General features: G+C 41.6%; 1 pseudogene; it reads right to left on the reverse strand.

Annotated features, from left to right (window-relative positions):
* Positions 1-17,676: 17,676 nt before the first annotated feature.
* On the reverse strand, positions 17,677-17,795 carry LOC142494015 (5S ribosomal RNA; annotated as a pseudogene).
* Positions 17,796-18,831: the final 1,036 nt, after the last annotated feature.

Here is an 18,831-nt window from a genome sequence, read left to right on the forward strand (position 1 = left end):
CATGTACTTATAACCTAAGAGGGGATTCATATTGTTAACGAATTCATCAGCCATGTCAGAGTAGCACAAAAGATGTGTGCAGTTCTGTCTTCTTTGCTCATCAAAATGATTCTGCTCAATGGCTAACAAATTCCTGTGTTTCGTTTTCAAGGTCAACAAAAGTAACTACTTTTACTCCTTATTTCAAAGGCCAATTGGATGTGTCCTTTTAATTGGTTTAAGTTTTGTGGTTAGTGATAGGCGAATGTGGGAAAAACATGTATCATTTTTTTATCTCGTTTGTGAAAACATTCCTACACTTATTTCAGTAACATTGAGTTTTCTTGCAAAATAACAAAGAGCAGTGTGTGAAAATAGTGCTTAGACAGCCATATCAGTAAATATACACACCTGCAAAATGAAATGTTTTTTTCCCACATACATTTGTGTGTATTTGAAATTCTGGTTAACTACCTGTCTGCGTGAGTTTAAATACGTGTGTATCTATATATATATAATTATATCTCTCTCATAAAAATATATATATATATATAAAGTGTATATTGTACTATATGGTGAAAACTGACCTGCATGAACAGATCCTGGCTGTGAGGTGTTGAATTGTGGTACATTAGTCATTCTCCAGTAATTAGCTTGTGTTTGCTGAACAACTAATGCTTCGAATGAGGTGTTGATTTTTTGCAACTGTTTAGGCACTTCAATGAAGACTCTGTGGAGATGTGCCAATTGTGAAACTGTTTCTTCCTGCAGTGCAATCATCCTTTCCAGCACTGTCATCAGGTCAGAATGGCGACGATTTTCTGCTTCCACAATTTTTCCCTCAGAAGCTACAATTGCATCATATGTGGTATTTGCTGGACGTTTTGGCGGTAAAACAGTTTCAATTGGAACCTCTTCATGGTCACTTGCTTGTATTTGTGTGTCTATGGCGGCGGCGGCGGCATCATCATCATCATCATCATCATCATCAAAATCCTCTTCATCATGTTCTACAAATAAATGTACACATTATTAAATGGCATGTTAATCTCTGCTGTGTTACTATGTAATTGTACTGTGTCATAAGTAACAACTAACATGTTTCCATACGTTTTATAACCTCACATTAAAAACTACCTTGACTTAAGAATAATGTTTGGACTCAGTATGAAATATGAGTGAATGAAAACTTGCTGTAAACTCACAACTCCTACATGATAGTTAACATCACTAACACAATACAAGTTGGCTTACACTTCATTTTCACTGACACTAAGTAATCCTATTTAAAGAAGATGTGCAAAACAAATAATGAACATGACAACATAACATATAGAAGAGCACATATTATATGGCCACCAACTGATACACTCACCTTCTAGGTGTGTTGAGCTGGCTGACCCAGGTGAAGACACTTGTTCAGTCTCAGGTGACACATGTCCTTCAGGGGCAACTATATATAACAATAACATAAGTTTTACATTTACATGTGTAAATATTGAACAAACAGTTATTGTATGTTCTGTATTTATGAGTACCTAACAGCATCATTTCCTTAACCCAAAATGTGTGTGTGAAAGTGAACATAAATAGTTGTAATAACAATGTACATGCCTGTGTACTTAGAACTTTTGAGTTCCCTAACATAAAACATACTATGTTCCTGCAGTAATGCGTGAGGATAAATAGATTAAATTTGAACATAAAAATCATATGTTGTGTAGTGATATCAGTATCATAATGTACATAACTATCATGAGATGACCATTCACAATGGTTATCATGAAGGTGGTCATATTGCACAAAGTGTTGTTTTTGGTAGAGGATATGTGTGGTACATTAATATAAGATGTGGCACACATGAATGTGGCTGTGACTAAACAAGACAACACATGCAGTGTGTGATAATGTGTCGTTGATAGTAGTAGTTCAACTATAGATATGAGTGAACTAATGTGTGACATACGGTTTGATAAGTAATGAGTTGTTGGGGCATTTAGTAGCTAAAGTGAAGCTTTCAAATGAGTGTGATTAACTTCAGTTGTGCTAGTCAGGTTGTAATAACGGTATTCCCTTCCCCAAAAAGCCTAATCAGCCACACCTTTCAATGACTTGAAACAGGTGAAAATGGTGTGAACTAAGTTGACCCTAAAATGAGGCTGTAATTAGTGTGTGTGCTGAACCCCACCCCCTCTGTTGAAGTGTATGCTGTGATGAGATATTAATTGCAGCTGCTTTAACACAATGGTAGATGAGCTAAATAGTCGTGTGCAGTTTTTAAGTTATGAAAACAATGACATAAAATATGATACGTGTGCCTCATTATGCTGTCTGTATATGAGTTAAAGTAAAAATGGACCTTTTCATAAACAACTATAGATGTGTTAGTGCAAGTGATGTTTGTAGGCCGTTGCATGCAATATATTTGATGCATGCTTAAAATAGGCAGTAATGTCATGTTTGTCGGAGTAAAATAAATAAAATACACAATAATATTATACATATTTCTGTTCTGTACCTGTAGCTAGTAATAATTTCTCATTAACATGTGTTACACATGTGTACTACCCTGTTGTTCCCCATCTTCGCCCACCATCAATTGCTTCCACTGCAGCAATGCATTTTGGGAATTCACATGTAAATGAGCACGCAATGGCACGTGCTATATTAGTTACTGCTTTTAGTAGGACTACAACATATATGTCTATTTTGAGATATATATATATACAGAATCAGACATATACATATATAGATGCAGGTATGCTTATATTGTGAAGACAGTATAAAAAGCAGTGTAACTATGCAAAATAACTGTAAGCAACGACACGCCTAGTACAGTAATATTTCTCACCTGGTGGAAATTGTGAGGGGTAAATTCCTATATCACGGTCACCAGGTAAGCCTTCCACGACGACGGGAAGTAATTTTGCCCGAAGCAGCTCCTCCAATGGACTTAATATGAGACGTTGTGGTGTGGGCCCACCTCCAGTGCCAGTAGCATGCACGCGTTGGTGTTGTATTTTCTTTTTCAATTTGGACCTAATATCATCAAATCTCTTGTGACAACTCCGCTTGTCCCTCACATGATTCCCACACGCATTGACACCAATGACTATTGTGTCCCACATCTCTTTTCTGCTTGCTGAACTTGTCCGCCCTTGAAAAACATATAAAATATATGAGGTAAATGAATAATAATATAAGCACCAGTTTCCTACACTGCTAGCTGTTCCAAGAGATAGCAAACATGCTGTTTTATGTGTAATATGTGAAGCACATGAGCATTCACTACTAAACCTATACATGTAAGCAAGGTTGCATTCATATTGTATGCAGTTATGGCAAATTGACCGCCTGTGTTTAGTTGTCCTTGTAAGGCATGATAAAAAGCTGTGTTTCCAGACTAATTAACATAGAAAGATATTGTGAACCCATATTTTCATATGAACAAAACTCAGATGACCTAGGATCACATGTATTTGAATAATAAATGTAAAGGTACACTTACCTAGTAAATGTCCATATATACTGTCATAGTGCTCCAGAATGCCAGTGACAAGAGCTGTATTTTCCTGGTCATTGAAGCGAGGATTACGTGGCTTCTCCACACGTTTCTTCCGAGCAGGTTTAGGGTCAGAGCTTGGCTGGTGCTGACTGGACTCTCCTTCTTCCAATGGAAGAGCCTCCAAAAGCTGCCCACCAGCAAGCACGCCACCACCATCCACCCCATCTGCAACTGCGCCACCAGCAGCACTCCCAGCACCAGCACTCCCACTCCTAGCACCAGCACTCCCACTCCTAGCAACAGCACTCCCACTCCTAGCAACAGCACTCACACTCCTAGCACCAGCACTCCCAGCACTCCCACTCCCAGCAACAGCACTCCCACTCCCAGCAACAGCACTCCCACTCCCAGCAACAGCACTCCCACTCCCAGCAACACCACTCGCAGCACTCCCACTCCCAGCAACACCACTCTCACTCTCAGCAACATCACTCCCCTGAACAGTACGTTCACTCCGACGCGTACTCGCACGAGTAGCACTCCCACTCCCACCGGCATCACTCTTCCCACGCTTTGCGGGCATACTTCCAGCACTCACAAAAAACAGACAAGAAATGTACAGGCAATCACACGAAACACTTCCACATATAAAACAAGACAAAGATGTAAACAAAACAACAAAGGACAAAGCTCACCCAATACACAACAAGTCTCTCAGTCAATATGCAAATCTTCAATCGTCCAGCTCTGTGCGTCTCTCTCTCTCTCACTCCCAACAACACAGAGAATGATTAGCAGTACACGTTGCCTTTAAATATGGCGCGCAATCAAAAACATGCTTGTTTCGCCTGATTCAGCAAGATTTGTGATTGGGCAACCTAACAGCACCGCGCCACGCACGCCGATACACCTGTGTGTGATCGGCTAATCATCGTGAGAGTGGGCGGATTTGTTTTCGGGTTGATTTTGAATGTATTCGGCACTTACTGCATACGGAGAGGAAAAATCGCCAATAACATGACTAATCGGTAAGATTGCCGATTTCACATAATCGACGCTTACTGCATGAGGCCCTTACTTCGGTACCCTCTTATGTCTGTGCGTACGCCTCCTATATTTTATCCGCTCCTATTCCGTTTCGTAAATGCTTCTCTATTTTGTCACCCTTTCTCTCTCTTCTTTATCTATCTCCCTCACACAACTTGCTTTTCCCTTCTGAAATCACCACCTCCTTTCAAACCTACTTGTTGCTTTCACCTTCAGCTAATCTCCCTTACTCGTCCTTTCAGCATCTAGTTCCTCTTCCTCTGCTCTCTGCTTTTATTCACTTTCTATATCCTTGCCCTCCGTCTGCTCTGCGTTTTAAACTTGCCTATTCTTTTATACTATTTAACTCATCTTCATGTCTTGTTTCTCTTTCTCGTCTATTTTCTCCCTATCGTCTCCTTGGACCCTTATAGTGCTTTCCTCCAGCTCTATCTCTCCTTCCCCTCCCTTTTCTTAGTGCTGGGTGTAATCCCCTTCCTTCCCCCCTCTGCCCTCCCCCCTCCCCCCTCCCCTCTGACCCCAGAAATTCATGTCCTCTTTTGTGAGTCCTTTATGAAGTGGCCTGTCCTTGGGACTCTCTCCTCGGCTCTCGGTAGCATGGGTGCCGCTTGCGGTGATCGCCCGCTGGCTGTCATCTGTATAGGGGATCCGCCGATCCCTCTGGCTGCCTTCCCCGTCTTGCCTATGGATGTCTAGGCTGCTTCCGCCTCCTCCAATATGGCCGCTGTTAGGTCCGCCCCTTCCGCTGACGTCTTTCCTCCGGACGCCATCTTGGATTGGGATGTACCTCAGGGGAGACGTGTCTGCCGATGCTGCCGCCCCTTTCTCCGATGAACCTTTCCCACCTGGTGAGCTCTTCCCGCCCTTGTCTCTTCCGTGTTCTGCGGGTCACGGTGGAGACCCCTCCGGCTCCATCTTGGTCACCATGCGGGGATCACGAGGTAAGTGCAATGTTTTTATTGATTCGGCCTCTTTGTCCTCTATTATAGGGCTGTTGGTCAAGCGGATGCGTGCTCTGGGGGTATCCGAAACAGGGGGTTTTAATAAAGTCCTGTATTAGGTCTGTACAGCGTGGAAACGTAACTTTTAACTCCAACTGAGCACCTTTAGGGTGCCGATTCATTCCCGACTAGGGATATTGAATTTCTAGTCCCGGGCTGACTCATCTCTAGCTGCTTGCCCCACCGTGGACCACGAGGGGCCCGGGGCGGGCTCCTCAGACTCCTCCGGCACAGCACTGGACCCCGCACTCAGACCCAGTTTCTGTAGGAATTTCGGTCCTTCTTCCAGGGTTTTTAATTGTATCGGGCGGCCATCACGCAGGACCAGTAACCCAAAGGGAAAGGTCCAGCGATAACGGACCGCCCGATCCCTCAGGACCTTAGTGATGGGCCAAAGGGCTCTCCGACGGGCCAAAGTGGCAGGGGACAGGTCCTGAAACACCACTATCTTCGTCCCCTCGAAGTCCATAGAGGGGGTATTTCGGGAACACTTTAGCACTTCTTCTCTCATGCGATAGTGGTGCAGGCGTGCTATTATGTCTCTGGGGGGTCAGCCGGTTGGGGTTTGGATCGGAGTGCTCTGTGGCAACGATCCATGTGTAGCAGCTCTGCAGGGGACTCAGGGCATATATGCCGAAGCCATCTTAGTACAAAGTCTTCGCAATCTCCTATAGATTCCGGGATCCCCCGGAGACGCACGTTATTGCGGCGATCTCTATTTTCGGCGTCCTCTTGCCGGTCCCTGAGCTCGTTGATCTGCGCCTGCAATTCCCCAGTTTTCTTTGTGTTTTTTTGGGTTGCTTTGATATTTCCGTCCACCCGCACCTCCATCTCCTGCACGCGGGTCCCCAGTCCCCCTACCTCCCTGGTCAGTGCACGGATCTCCGCCTGCAGGACCCCCTTCAGGTCATTGTACAGCCGCTCTATATCACAGCGGTGGACCGGCAGGAGTCCCTGATCCTGCCGTTCTCCGTCTCCTTCTGATTCCGATCCCGGGTGGGAGACAGGGGCCATTGCTGTTGAGGCCCTGCGGGGTCTTCCGTCCCCGAAATAATCCGGCAAACCCTTCTTGCTGGGGGTCTTTGCTGTTTTTTTGGACATTGTATTGTTCTTGGTCAGTTGGGAGCAAAAATCCGTTAAGTTTTAAGAGCTTTATTCCGTTTTTTCGTCAATTTTGTCAGAACGGGGCATGGAGCAACAGAGTCACACAGCCATGCAGTCTGACCTCGCGCATGCGCTCTCATCCTTGGTCTTTTAATATATCATCATATACTTTCTGAATGTTCCGGTCAAGCGGAGATTGACTAAAATCATTGCAGTGAGGGATGTCCTTAGTCCTTAGAGTTGAGGGTTTTTGTTGACAGCTGTACACAACAATGCATACAGTATTTAATCAGTTCCAGAAAAGACACACAAAATATAAATCCTCCAATCAAAATAGCCACACCCAGTACCCAAGCGTAGATTGGCCCTGCAGGAGAAAAATAAACTAAAAGGGGACATTATCTTTTTACAAGAGACACATTTAAATACCTCAACGCCGCCCAATACGTTCAGCAAAACATACCCACAGGCATTTTTTGCCTCTTGTAGATTCAAAAAAGAGGCGTAGCTATTTTGTTCAGTCACAGTACCCCATTTACTCTTGAATCGTCCAGTGCAGATCCAGAGGGAAGATACTTAATACTTTCAGGCTCTCTTGCAGGAACGCCAATCACCCTAGTGAACATCTATGCGCCCAATGAGGGACAAATACCCTTCCTCAGATCGGTCCTCGAAAAAGTGAGTAAAATAAGATATACACCACTTATCCTGGCAGGAGACTTTAACATGGTAAACTCGCCAGATCTTGATAGAGCCAGCACACAGGGCACAGCACCATCTAAGTCCATCCTCATCAACGCAAAAAATCTTAAAGATGTTCTCAGGGACTTCTCCTTGTTTGACATCTGGAGATTACAGCATGAGGGACAGAGAGACTACACATTCTTCTCCACTCCCCATCAGTCCTACTCGAGGATTGACTTCTTTCTAGGTACCAAAGAAGCCTCCAGGCATCCTCCCATTCTAATATTGGCTCGATATCCTGGTCCGACCATGCCCCCATTGACTTGTCGCTCTCTCTGCCTTTCTTTAAGAAAGCCCGCCACCAGTGGAAACTAAATGATTCTCTGTTGAACTCTCCAGAGATAATAAATTCAGTCTCTCAAAAGATCTCAGAGTATTTTGTTTTAAACAAGGGCTCAGTAAGTTCTCCAGCAACGCTTTGGGAGGCCCATAAGGCAACAATTCGAGGCTCCCTCATTTCCATTGCGTCATTCCAAAATAAAAAAAAGGAGAGAATATATAAAGAACTGTCGGAAAAGTTTCAATTGCTGGAATCCGAACACAAATCAATCTGACAAAACAGCTGTACAAAAAACTTAATACAGCAAGGATGGAATTAAAAGCCGTCCAACTTGATGAGGTAGAGCGGACGATGAGGTGGACAAAACAATGCTACTATGACAAGGGCAATAAGGCTGACCGGATTCTGGCCAATAAATTAAGAGGTCTTAGGGTTAAATCCCAAATCACTGCAATTCGGGTGAAATCCGGTTCCAAAATGCTCAAAGAGAGCGAAATTGCCCAAGAATTTGCAGACTACTATACTAATTTTTATAACCTGAACCCCCCCAGAATGCGAAGTCCGAGTTGACGGCTATCACAAAATATCTAGAGGAATGCAGTCTACTGGCCCTCTCAGAAGAAACCACCCTCAAATTAAATGAGAAAATAAACACCGGTGAAATACTGGAAGTATTAAAACAACTAAAAACAAACAAGACCCCGTGCCTAGATGGTTTCTCTAATCTTTATTACAAAAAAATTAAGGCAGTGCTGATCCCACACCTATTAGAAGTTTTCAACTCCCGCATGGAAGGGGAAGATATTCCTCCCTCTATGTCCCTATCGAACATGGCAATAATTCACAAAGAGGGCAGCTACAGACCGATCTCCTTTCTCAATTCGGACCTGAAGATATACAGCAAAATTTTGGCCAATAGACTAAACCCAATAATGCCAAGCTTGATCCACAAAACCAGGTCGGCTTCGTCATGGATAGACAAGCGTTGGACAATACACGTAAAATCATAAATATCATCGACCATGTACATCTCTCTCCATTTATCTCCACTTCCGGGAAAGTGAAGACTTGAAGCAATAAAGTGGTGAGGGTAGCACACAGGAGCCTTTTCCGACCCCCCCATTTAACTTCATGAGCCTCATGAAGCCGATGACTCGGCGAAATGCGTAGCTCCTTCCTTGTTTGTTTCTGACCCACTGGGGCTTCCGTAGTCAGTGTGAGCAGCCGCAGTTGCAGTCACATGTAGTGCTTCCATCCTCTTGCTTTCCGGATGCGGAGACAGAGTTATCTGCGACAGGACGCCTCACCTTGCCACGGCAGTTAACCTGGGACTTGTTCGTTGGCAGTTAACCTGGGATTTGTGAGTTGTTACTACACTCCAATAAATGTTTTGATCTGTATGCTGATACAATTGCCTCACTTACCTTATACCGCTACACTGGGGAGGAACCGGGCCATTTTATGGGCACAACAGAGGGAACTCTCTGCCAAAACCCTGCTGGTGAGCGGATACCTGATTCCTTTCCTGTTGATCGGTGTGGACGGGTGTGAAACCCCACAGATACCAATTGAAGTATCTGTACTTACACTTGGCCGTGTAAATATTATAGACACCAATTATAATATATAATTCCTTATCCCCCCCTCTCCCTCAAAAGGCCCTGCCTTCTTTTGGGCTTTCATTTCTGATCAGATTTTTGGATACTTGGATTGTGTTAACCCCTTGCTCCCCCTGTCTTCCGTTTCTCACCATATACTAAGGGTCTTGGATGGTCCCTCCTTGGGGTTGAAGCAGAAGGGACTCCTAGGTCATCTTTCATTGCATAGAGAGACCTTATTTGTTGGTAACAATATTTATTTTATTTTATTTCAATTCCTATTTTTGATTTAGAGCTTAAGGTAAGCGCCTGGTTTTCTGTTCTACATCTCTCTAAAACAAAAGCCTTTATTTTGAGCCTCAATGCTGAAAAAGTATTTGATACAATTAGATGGGACTTTTTAGATCACACTCTGATCAAATTCGGCATCTGAGGTCCTTTCCTTGAGGGAATCAGAGCTCTGTATAAAAACCCATCTGCATTGGTAAAGCTCCCAGGCGGAGGCTCAAGTCCTGTAATAATAAAAAACGGTACGAGACAGGGCTGCCCCTTGTCCCCTCTCCTCTTTGCCCTATCGATCGAACCCCTGACGGCCACCATCCAAAAAGATACCAATATAAAGGGAATCAAAATAGGTCAAGAAGAATACAAGATATCCCTGTTCGCCGACGATGTAATATTATCTCTGGCGGAGCCCTTGACGTCCCTTCCCAACCTTCAATCAAAACTAGAAAAATTCTGCCAGGTGTCAGGATATAAAATTAATAATGACAAATCTGAAGCCCTAAATTTATCCCTGACACCATCCGAGGTAAAACTCTTACAAATTAATTTAAGCTATAAATGGAACTCCTGCAATATTCGATACCTCAGAATTAAAATTACGAAATCATATGAGGCCTTGTTTAAGCATAACTTCCCCCCATATTCGCAAAAATTAAAAGAGATCTACAGTGCTGGAACGAATACCATATCTCCTGGCTGGGTAGAGTTGCTTCAGTAAAAATGAATATCCTCCCCAGAATATTGTATTTATTCCAGACACTCCCAATCCAGATCCCAGGAGCTGAACTCAAAAATATCCAAAATAACATACTCCAATTTATTTGGAATGGGAAAAAGCCAAGAGTGGCAAGAACTCGGTGATGATGACAGCAAGAGAGAGTGGAGGTCTGGGAGTACCAGATATTTTCAAATACTACCTTGCAGCCCACCTAAAACAGGCTGTCACTTGGAATAATGACCCAGCGTCTAGCAGCTGGTTGGAGATTGAAGCCTCCTACATCTCTCCCCTCTCCCTCCCATCCCTTTTGTTGGCGGGGGGGGGAAGGGCTGGGAGACTACACCGGGAAGGATGGGCCTGGGAGCAATGAGATGTACATGGAAGATATGGTCAAAAACAAGAACTAAATTTGGCTTATCATCTTCCCCTTCAACTTTGACCCCCCCCCCTGTTTGGCAACCCGGACTTCCCCCCGGTTTGTGATCCCAGGGACTTCAGACTGTTCAAAGCAGCCAATATAACAAAAGCGTACGATCTGCTAATCAAAGGACGGCCTATGACATTCTCCGAAGCACAGGTAAAATATGCCCCCGGAGGTCTCCCCCTATTCGCTTTCCTTCAGATCAGACACTTCCTAACAACGATCTCCCACAACTCCAAGTTTGGAAACCCCTCTATCTTTGAAAAGATATGTGCGGTAGGAGCATATCGGAAGGGTCTGATCTCTGGGATTTATATGGGACTAGCATGCGCCTTGATACCCGTAAACCATAGCTATATGCTTAAGTGGACTGCATACCTCAATATAGAAATAGATAGAGAAGACAGGGAGGATATCTGGGATGCCGTAACCAAAACCTCAATTTGTACCACCATCAAGGAAAACATCTACAAAATTCTATTCCATTGGTACTCACCCCGAGTAGGCTGAGCCAGGCTTTCCCTGGCCTGTCAGACCTCTGTTGGAGGGGATGCGGCCAGCAGGGAGATATGCTACACATACTGTGGACCTGTCCCATGTTGGGCCCTTTTTTGGATATGATCCGAGCCATGGTGGAGGAGATAAGTGAGGTGGAGGTCCCACTGGATCCGGTGTTGTTTTTGCTGGGTAAGCCTATAGGAGGCCTCCCCCCTCAGACCAAAAAATTTACATCCTTCGTACTAACAGCAGCCCGCCGCTCAATAGTGGCAAAATGGAAAAATACAAGACCACCCAACAAGGAGATGGTCCTCAACAGAATTAGGGAAGTCTGATTGATGGAACTTCTGCCAGCTCGATTAAAGCAACAACTAGACAAATTCAACAAAACCTGGGAAGCTTGGCCATACGACTAAACCCCCATACATTACTCAAATTCTGTCCTGGTACTCGTGGGCGTCGGGCCCTGGGCGGGGGGGGGCACCCCCCTTCCTCTCTCATGCCGCTCCACATCCCTCCTCCCCCCACCTCTCTCCCGATCTCTCGCTCCCCTCTTTCTTCCTCTCTCCTTTTTAACTATTCTCACTCCACTTGAAAAGGAGAGATGGGTGCACATCCATAGACAACCCCCCTCTGGCTGGAGGGGCGGGCCTGATACTCTTGGGTCCTAAAAGGTGGTGCAGAAGCTCTGTTATTGTCAACTTGTTCAAAAATACCCAAGGACTTTTGTACCGGCTGTTGTGATATATGATGTACCCTACCTTCTGAAAAAAACAATAAAAAATTTGAAACAAAAATAGCCACACCATAAACAAGAGCACTGATCATTGAAGAAAAAATAGAAAAGAACCAAGAACCAATTGTTCACTCCTCCTCAGCATACAGTATAGAGGCCTGTTCCTTAATGTGTTGGGTCAGATCATGGATAGGGTTTGTAAAATCTTAGGCTGGAACAGAGGTGTGTTCAAAGAGTAGAAATTGTTTGTGAGTGCAGCATCAATATGTGTAAAATAGCCAGATCTGTCCTTTGTGTTCAGGACAAAACAATGAAGAGTACTCTTCTCTAATCAAGATAAAGGAATCTTATTCAGGGCTTATACTGTACTTATCTCTTAGAAAATCTGTCACACTAATCATTCTTACCACTTGCATTCTCTCTGCACATGCTCCAAATACCTCCTTTCTTCCATAACTGTATCTCCTTTGTTTAATGTTATCTGTTGCCGTGCCTACCTGTGTGGGATACATAGTTTAAGTCTCGCTGTCCTGTGACAGGAATTCCAAGGTTGGCATTTTCATATTGTCTTTTCTCTTTGAGATATTAACTGATTACTTGCTGGATCCCACTGGCCAAATCTTAAACAGTCTTTCTTCTTATGAATAAACACAGTCTCTCTTCTTACCCAGAATCCTCTGAGGCTAAAGTCCATGGGTGGTTTCAGGTTTAACAGGTTACTATTATCTGGTATAAAAATACAACACTCCTTGCCAATGAGTGCACAAGTTCACCTTTGTCAGCTAGCACATAGTGCAATGCCATTCGATTTTACAAGACAACAGTACATATATTGACCAATTCAGTAATGAGTCGTTTATTCCAGAGCGTCCACCGTGTCATTGATGATTTGTTGCATCAGGCAAGGTCCTGTATTTGATTCACAGTACGCATAATACCATACAGTAAATGGGAAACAAGGCAAAGAAGAATCATTCTGTTTTACTCAGATGCTTGAAATCTCTCTTGTTCCTCTGCAAACTGATAATCAGGTGTGTCTTTTAGATGTGTAAAATGTCTTATGGCAGGTGTGATATATCCAATGCATCATAATCCAGACCAGTTATATGGTAATCAAGGGTATGCATGATTTCCACAAATAAAATAAGTCCCTTGAAACATTAGGTGGGCCCTACTGATTTTCTGGAGTAGATAGGGGCCTAACCAGAGAATGTCCCATATTATCACGTGAGTGATTAGTCCAGGTCAAAGTCACATTATTTCCCCCTTGCTGTGTGAAAGTTTGAGTGTGGTTGCATTCACTCTTTCTCACTGGGGTAGTGCCAGCTTGGGAATAATATCCATGAACAGTAGAATCCAATTGTAGCATAGGAATTTTCCTTTCCTGTGTTATGGCTGTAAAATTAAAGTTGCGCAAAAGAAAAATATTGTCTTAACTTCCCATAGAATAGACAGCATACAGTAGGTATATCTCCCTGACTATCCAGGGGAATATGTGTACATACCCAACAGTTTGAGATATTCAATAGATCAGCATATTTATGGGTGGCTTGTAGATAACCATTGTTATAGTGTCTCCACGTGAGACATGTTTCTCGGGTGCCTCTGGAAAAATAGATATATTGCAAAGGGAAATACAAAAATAGAATCATAGTTCCTGCTACTGTATAAAAAATAACTTCCAAAAGTGTCCAGACATGGTCATGGAAGATATGTTATATAAAATACAGTGTGAGTATTGCTATTGTGTGTGTGTGTGTGTGTGTGTGTGTTTATGTGTGTTCACTCTTTCCAATACAATCACAGAATATAATTTCCGTTAACTAAACAATAGATTATACGAGGAAATATATAATTTCTTCAATGTCTCCCAGGAAGTCAGATTCAGCAGTTCCGTTGAAATTGTCACCACTCCCCTAGGGAGTGGATTCAACAGTTTCATTCGTCAGCTGGGTCTGACATCTTTCGAGTATAGAAAGCATGTATCCACACAGATTTCACGTACACTTTGGTAACCGTGTTGGTAGTCAGGATAATCTGAAATGGTCCTCCAATGAGCTTCCAAAAGGGAATCTCTGACAAACCATTTCACCAATGTCCTGGGTTCAAAAAGTGGCTGACTTGTGGGTCCTTAGGCAGTACATCTGTGACCTGTAGGGAAACTCTTCATATACCATTAGTTATATATGATATACTGTAATATATCTGCTGCTTTCGGATCTAGTGGAGGGGAACCCCTCATACTAATTGGTCAGCCCGTAATTATTTCATGAGCACTAAGTCCATCTTTACTCTTTCCCATATCTCTGATCTCCTTTCGATATATAAAAAAGTATATCAGTCCAGTTTGCTCACAGGCCTTAGACAGACAGTTTTTTTTTATTGTTTTTGGATCATTCGTTCTACTATGCCTGAGACTTGTGGGTGGTATAGGCAGTGCAATTTCTGATTGAGACACACACATCTGACCACCTCCTTAAACATTTTGTTTGCAAATTCCAGATCTTGATCAGAGTCCAGCCTTTCTGGTACACCCCAGCAGAGTATATAGTCTTTAAGAAAATTCTTTGCAATTGTATTTGCTTTTTTATCCTTGGTTTGGTATGTAGCAGATGCATATTTGAGTATTAATAATTATTATTAAGTTGCTTCCTTGAATGTCGACTCATTCACTAATCCACTAGGGGTATAGTAGAGATTGTCCAATACAGTATAAGTTAAGGCTTGGCAATAAATATCCAAAGTAGATTTGCAGCAGAGTAGAACTTTATTTCTGTACTTCAAGCACAGAGCTAGAAGCAGAATGGAAACTGCTACATGTTCACTCTCTCTCTCCAAGTCACTGACCAACATTACATTTTATACAGACTCACCACTCAATACAAATTAACCAGTCCTCTTAATGACTAACAAGACTAAACTTGACTTTCTGGTATTTTCTATTTTATAATGCTTACCTTTATCAAGGCTTTCATGTGTTACTTTGTGTTCTATTGTATATCTCCTTTCTATTGATCAACCAAGTCTTTCATGTGTTAATTTGTGTTCTTGGCACCAACCCAAAATGTATACTGTATGTGCATTTTAACTCACTTATGATACCAGAGCTGACCAAAAGGCTACAACTGAATCCTAGTTGTTATGACCCATCCTGGCTGATAATGTTAAAACAATGGGATGACATTTTGGGTTGGTGCCAAGAACACAAATTAACACACACACACACACACACACACACACATATATATATATATATATACAGTATATATATATATATATATATATATATATATATATATATATGCATAAAACAAGAAGAAAAAACAGGCGCACTCCTAGTGTGATAAAGTATAAAACAGTATTGATGGGATTGTAAAATATAAAAAGCGCACTCACAAACAGAGTAAAAATAATAGCATTTATGAGATATACTCAATCGCCTTGAAGCTGTGAAGGGAATGTACCTGTATCAGCCTGTCCCGTTGGTGCCACCTCTGGTGTATCCGTTGGTTCAGCAAGGTGCACTGGAGCCACTGCAGCCAGATGATGTAATAATCAGCAACACGGTCAGAGACTCCCTCCAGATACACCTCCCACAGTTCTCACTGCTCACCAGCAGGCAACCGCAAAACCGGAAGCGACAGCATTCCCAAGCAAAATAGCAACAGCTCCAAGGTACTCTCTCTTTTCTTTCTTTTACCACTCCAGGAAGAAGCCCACTCACGGGGGAAACATGTTGAGTGTTTACTTTACTACAGCCTTTATGTAATCTTCTATTCTGAGTGACTTATGATGGATCTGATGCAGCATTTTGGACTTTATTTTTTGTTCCTGTTATAAGCAGACTTTGGAAACACATCCTGTACAACCAATATGGACACAAACTCTACACAATCTAGCTGCAGCTGAGTATTACCCTCCTACTGTTTGGGCATTACCTGTCCTTGCAGTGCTGCACTTTGTGGTGTTTTCAATATGTATGACTCTGTTTGCTAATATGTCTTTATTAGTCATATTTTTCTTTATTTGCTGCATCAGTTCTCATTGATTTCATTTTGGGGAAATGCTGTTCAGGGTATAACTATTATTATTGTTATATTATTTTTCCCTGGTTGCTTTATCTCTTTTTTTCCCCTCTGTTTTTGGTATACATACTAATTTTTCCTGGCTATATACTGGGTCATTGACTATATACTTTTTCCAACGCAATGATTTATTATTCTTTCATGCATATGTTAGTGGGAATATATTTTGTATTGCCTATTATGTTAGACTAAACTACTTTGTTGTCATTATTTAAACTTTATTTAGACACATTTTAGTTTTTTTTTTTTTTTTCTCTTTGTAATACTGAAAGTGTTTGATTAGTAGTCCTCTCTTTATATTTTTGATACATATATATTTTCATAGGCTGTCTATAGTATTTTTATGTTTTTAAGTTAGTGTGTCTTGTTGTTTAATCAATAAAATCTTGTTCATTTTTTCTGAATTGGCGGAGCATCTGTTTCCTTTTAACCATCTTTATCTTATAGATTAGTTTAGGTGTAATTTAGAGTGCTACTAAGGGGATTGTCTATGTTCTTTTCATCTGTGTGTCTTATATATATATATATATATATATATATATATATATATATATATATATATATATATATATATATATATATATATATATATATATATATATATATATATATATATATATATATATATATATATATACATAAAACAAGAAGAAAAAACAGGCGCACTCCTAGTGTGATAAAGTATAAAACAGTATTTATGGGATTGTAAAATATAAAAAGCGCACTCACAAACAGAGTAAAAATAATAGCATTTATGAGATATACTCAATCGCCTTGAAGCTGTGAAGGGAATGTACCTGTATCAGCCTGTCCCGTTGGTGCCACCTCTGGTGTATCCGTTGGTTCAGCAAGGTGCACTGGAGCCACTGCAGCCAGATGATGTAATAATCAGCAACACGGTCAGAGACTCCCTCCAGATACACCTCCCACAGTTCTCACTGCTCACCAGCAGGCAACCGCAAAACCGGAAGCGACAGCATTCCCAAGCAAAATAGCAACAGCTCCAAGGTACTCTCTCCGTTTGTGCAGTAATGTCAGCCACAAATTCACCTCTTTGGGAAACGCCCTACGCGTTTCGTCACTAAGGACTTCGTCAGGGGTTGAATTCATTGGTCAAAAGGGGTGTCCTTTATATCACCTTTACTGTTGTGATTGGCCAGTACGGATGGTGGGCGGGTACTTCCAATTTCCCAAATTTAACCCTGTTTCATTGCTGGACAACATTATACATGACAATCATAAAGCACTAGAGCCTATTTGTAAGCAGTTTAAACATATTCCTACTAACAAATAAAAACGAATAGCTAGATGAATGAACAACATACAAATAATAAATCTTTAAAGAACAGAGATGAAATATTGGATACATCCAAAAATAAACTATATATAGAAGTAAAAGAATAACACTTTAAATAAGCACAGAAAAATCTCATTGGAGCAACACACAAGCATAATATAAACCATAAGAGAAATGCATGACCTGTGAATAAAAAAAAGGGGGGCTGTGAAAGTAAAATGAAAAAACGGGGGGGAAAGAGGGGGGAAGGGAGGTGGGAAATGGAACAGGGAAGGAAAAAGGGAAGGGGGGTGAAGGAAAAAGGGGAGGGGAAAGAGAAATATGGAAAGGAAGGAATAACAATAAAATATATAATATAGGGGATAAAATAACATTTTTAGCCTACAGCACCTGGTATTCCCAGGCGGTCTCCCATCCAAGTATGAACCAGGCCCGACCCTGCTTAGCTTCTGAGATCAGACAAGATCGGGCACATTCAGGGTCATGTGGCCGTAGGCAAATTATATAACACATAATATACCAAATAATATAACAAATAATATAACAAATAACATATCATTAATAACCATTAGAATAATCATAGACTGGAGAAAGCAGAATCAGAGACAGAAAAAAACCTCAGAACCGATGGGGGCCACAACTCCCCAAAAATGTACAAAAAACCTTTGTGTCAAAGTATGTGTAATCATAGGCATAGACCTAATGTGTCTATACTATTAATTAATAATAATGATGTTAATAATAAATGCACTTTCCACCTGTTATGTCTATATGGGCCAAAGGAGCACCTATAGTAAAACCAACCAAATTGAGATGAGACAACTATCAATGAGGGGACAGGAATACCCATCCAAATCAGACCTCAGAGACGTACCTCAAAACATGTTGGTACCATAACACTAAACAACAGTGCTAACATCAATATGATCATTCAATCCACATGGATGCAATTTACCTAGTACATACATCCAATATGTCTCACGCGTACATACTTTCTTAAATCTATCACCTCCCAATAGAGTAGAAGGAATGGAATACGAAGTAAAGAATACGAAGAGGCGAGTTTGTGGCTGACATTACTGACATTACTGCACGAACGGAGAGAGTACCGTGGAGCTGTTGCTATTTTGCTTGAGACTGCTGTCGCTTCCCCATAGTCAGTTAAAAATTGTCTACAAAAAATAGTCATGCCCAGGAGCCGCACAACTAGTGGACCGTAATAGAGACATGTGTGTTCTTGATACTTTGTACCCTAGTAGGTATGATGGCACGGGCATTGTGTGAGATCAAATATCATAAATAAATTACCTGAGCTTTGTCTATCAGCAGTTTATCCTTGTTAACCTTGTGGCCCTGTGTTGCCAATGCATACAAACGAAAACTCAGATTTTATATATATGTATGTATGTATGTATGTATATGTATGTATGTATATGCATGTATGTGTATGTATGTACTCTATGTTCTGTATGTATTGTATGTACTGTATGTATGTTATGTTATGTTATGTTATGGTTGGTAAAAAAAAAGTAA

The sequence above is a fragment of the Ascaphus truei genome, chromosome 4 (assembly GCF_040206685.1).
Source record: "Ascaphus truei isolate aAscTru1 chromosome 4, aAscTru1.hap1, whole genome shotgun sequence".
NCBI lineage: Eukaryota > Metazoa > Chordata > Amphibia > Anura > Ascaphidae > Ascaphus > Ascaphus truei.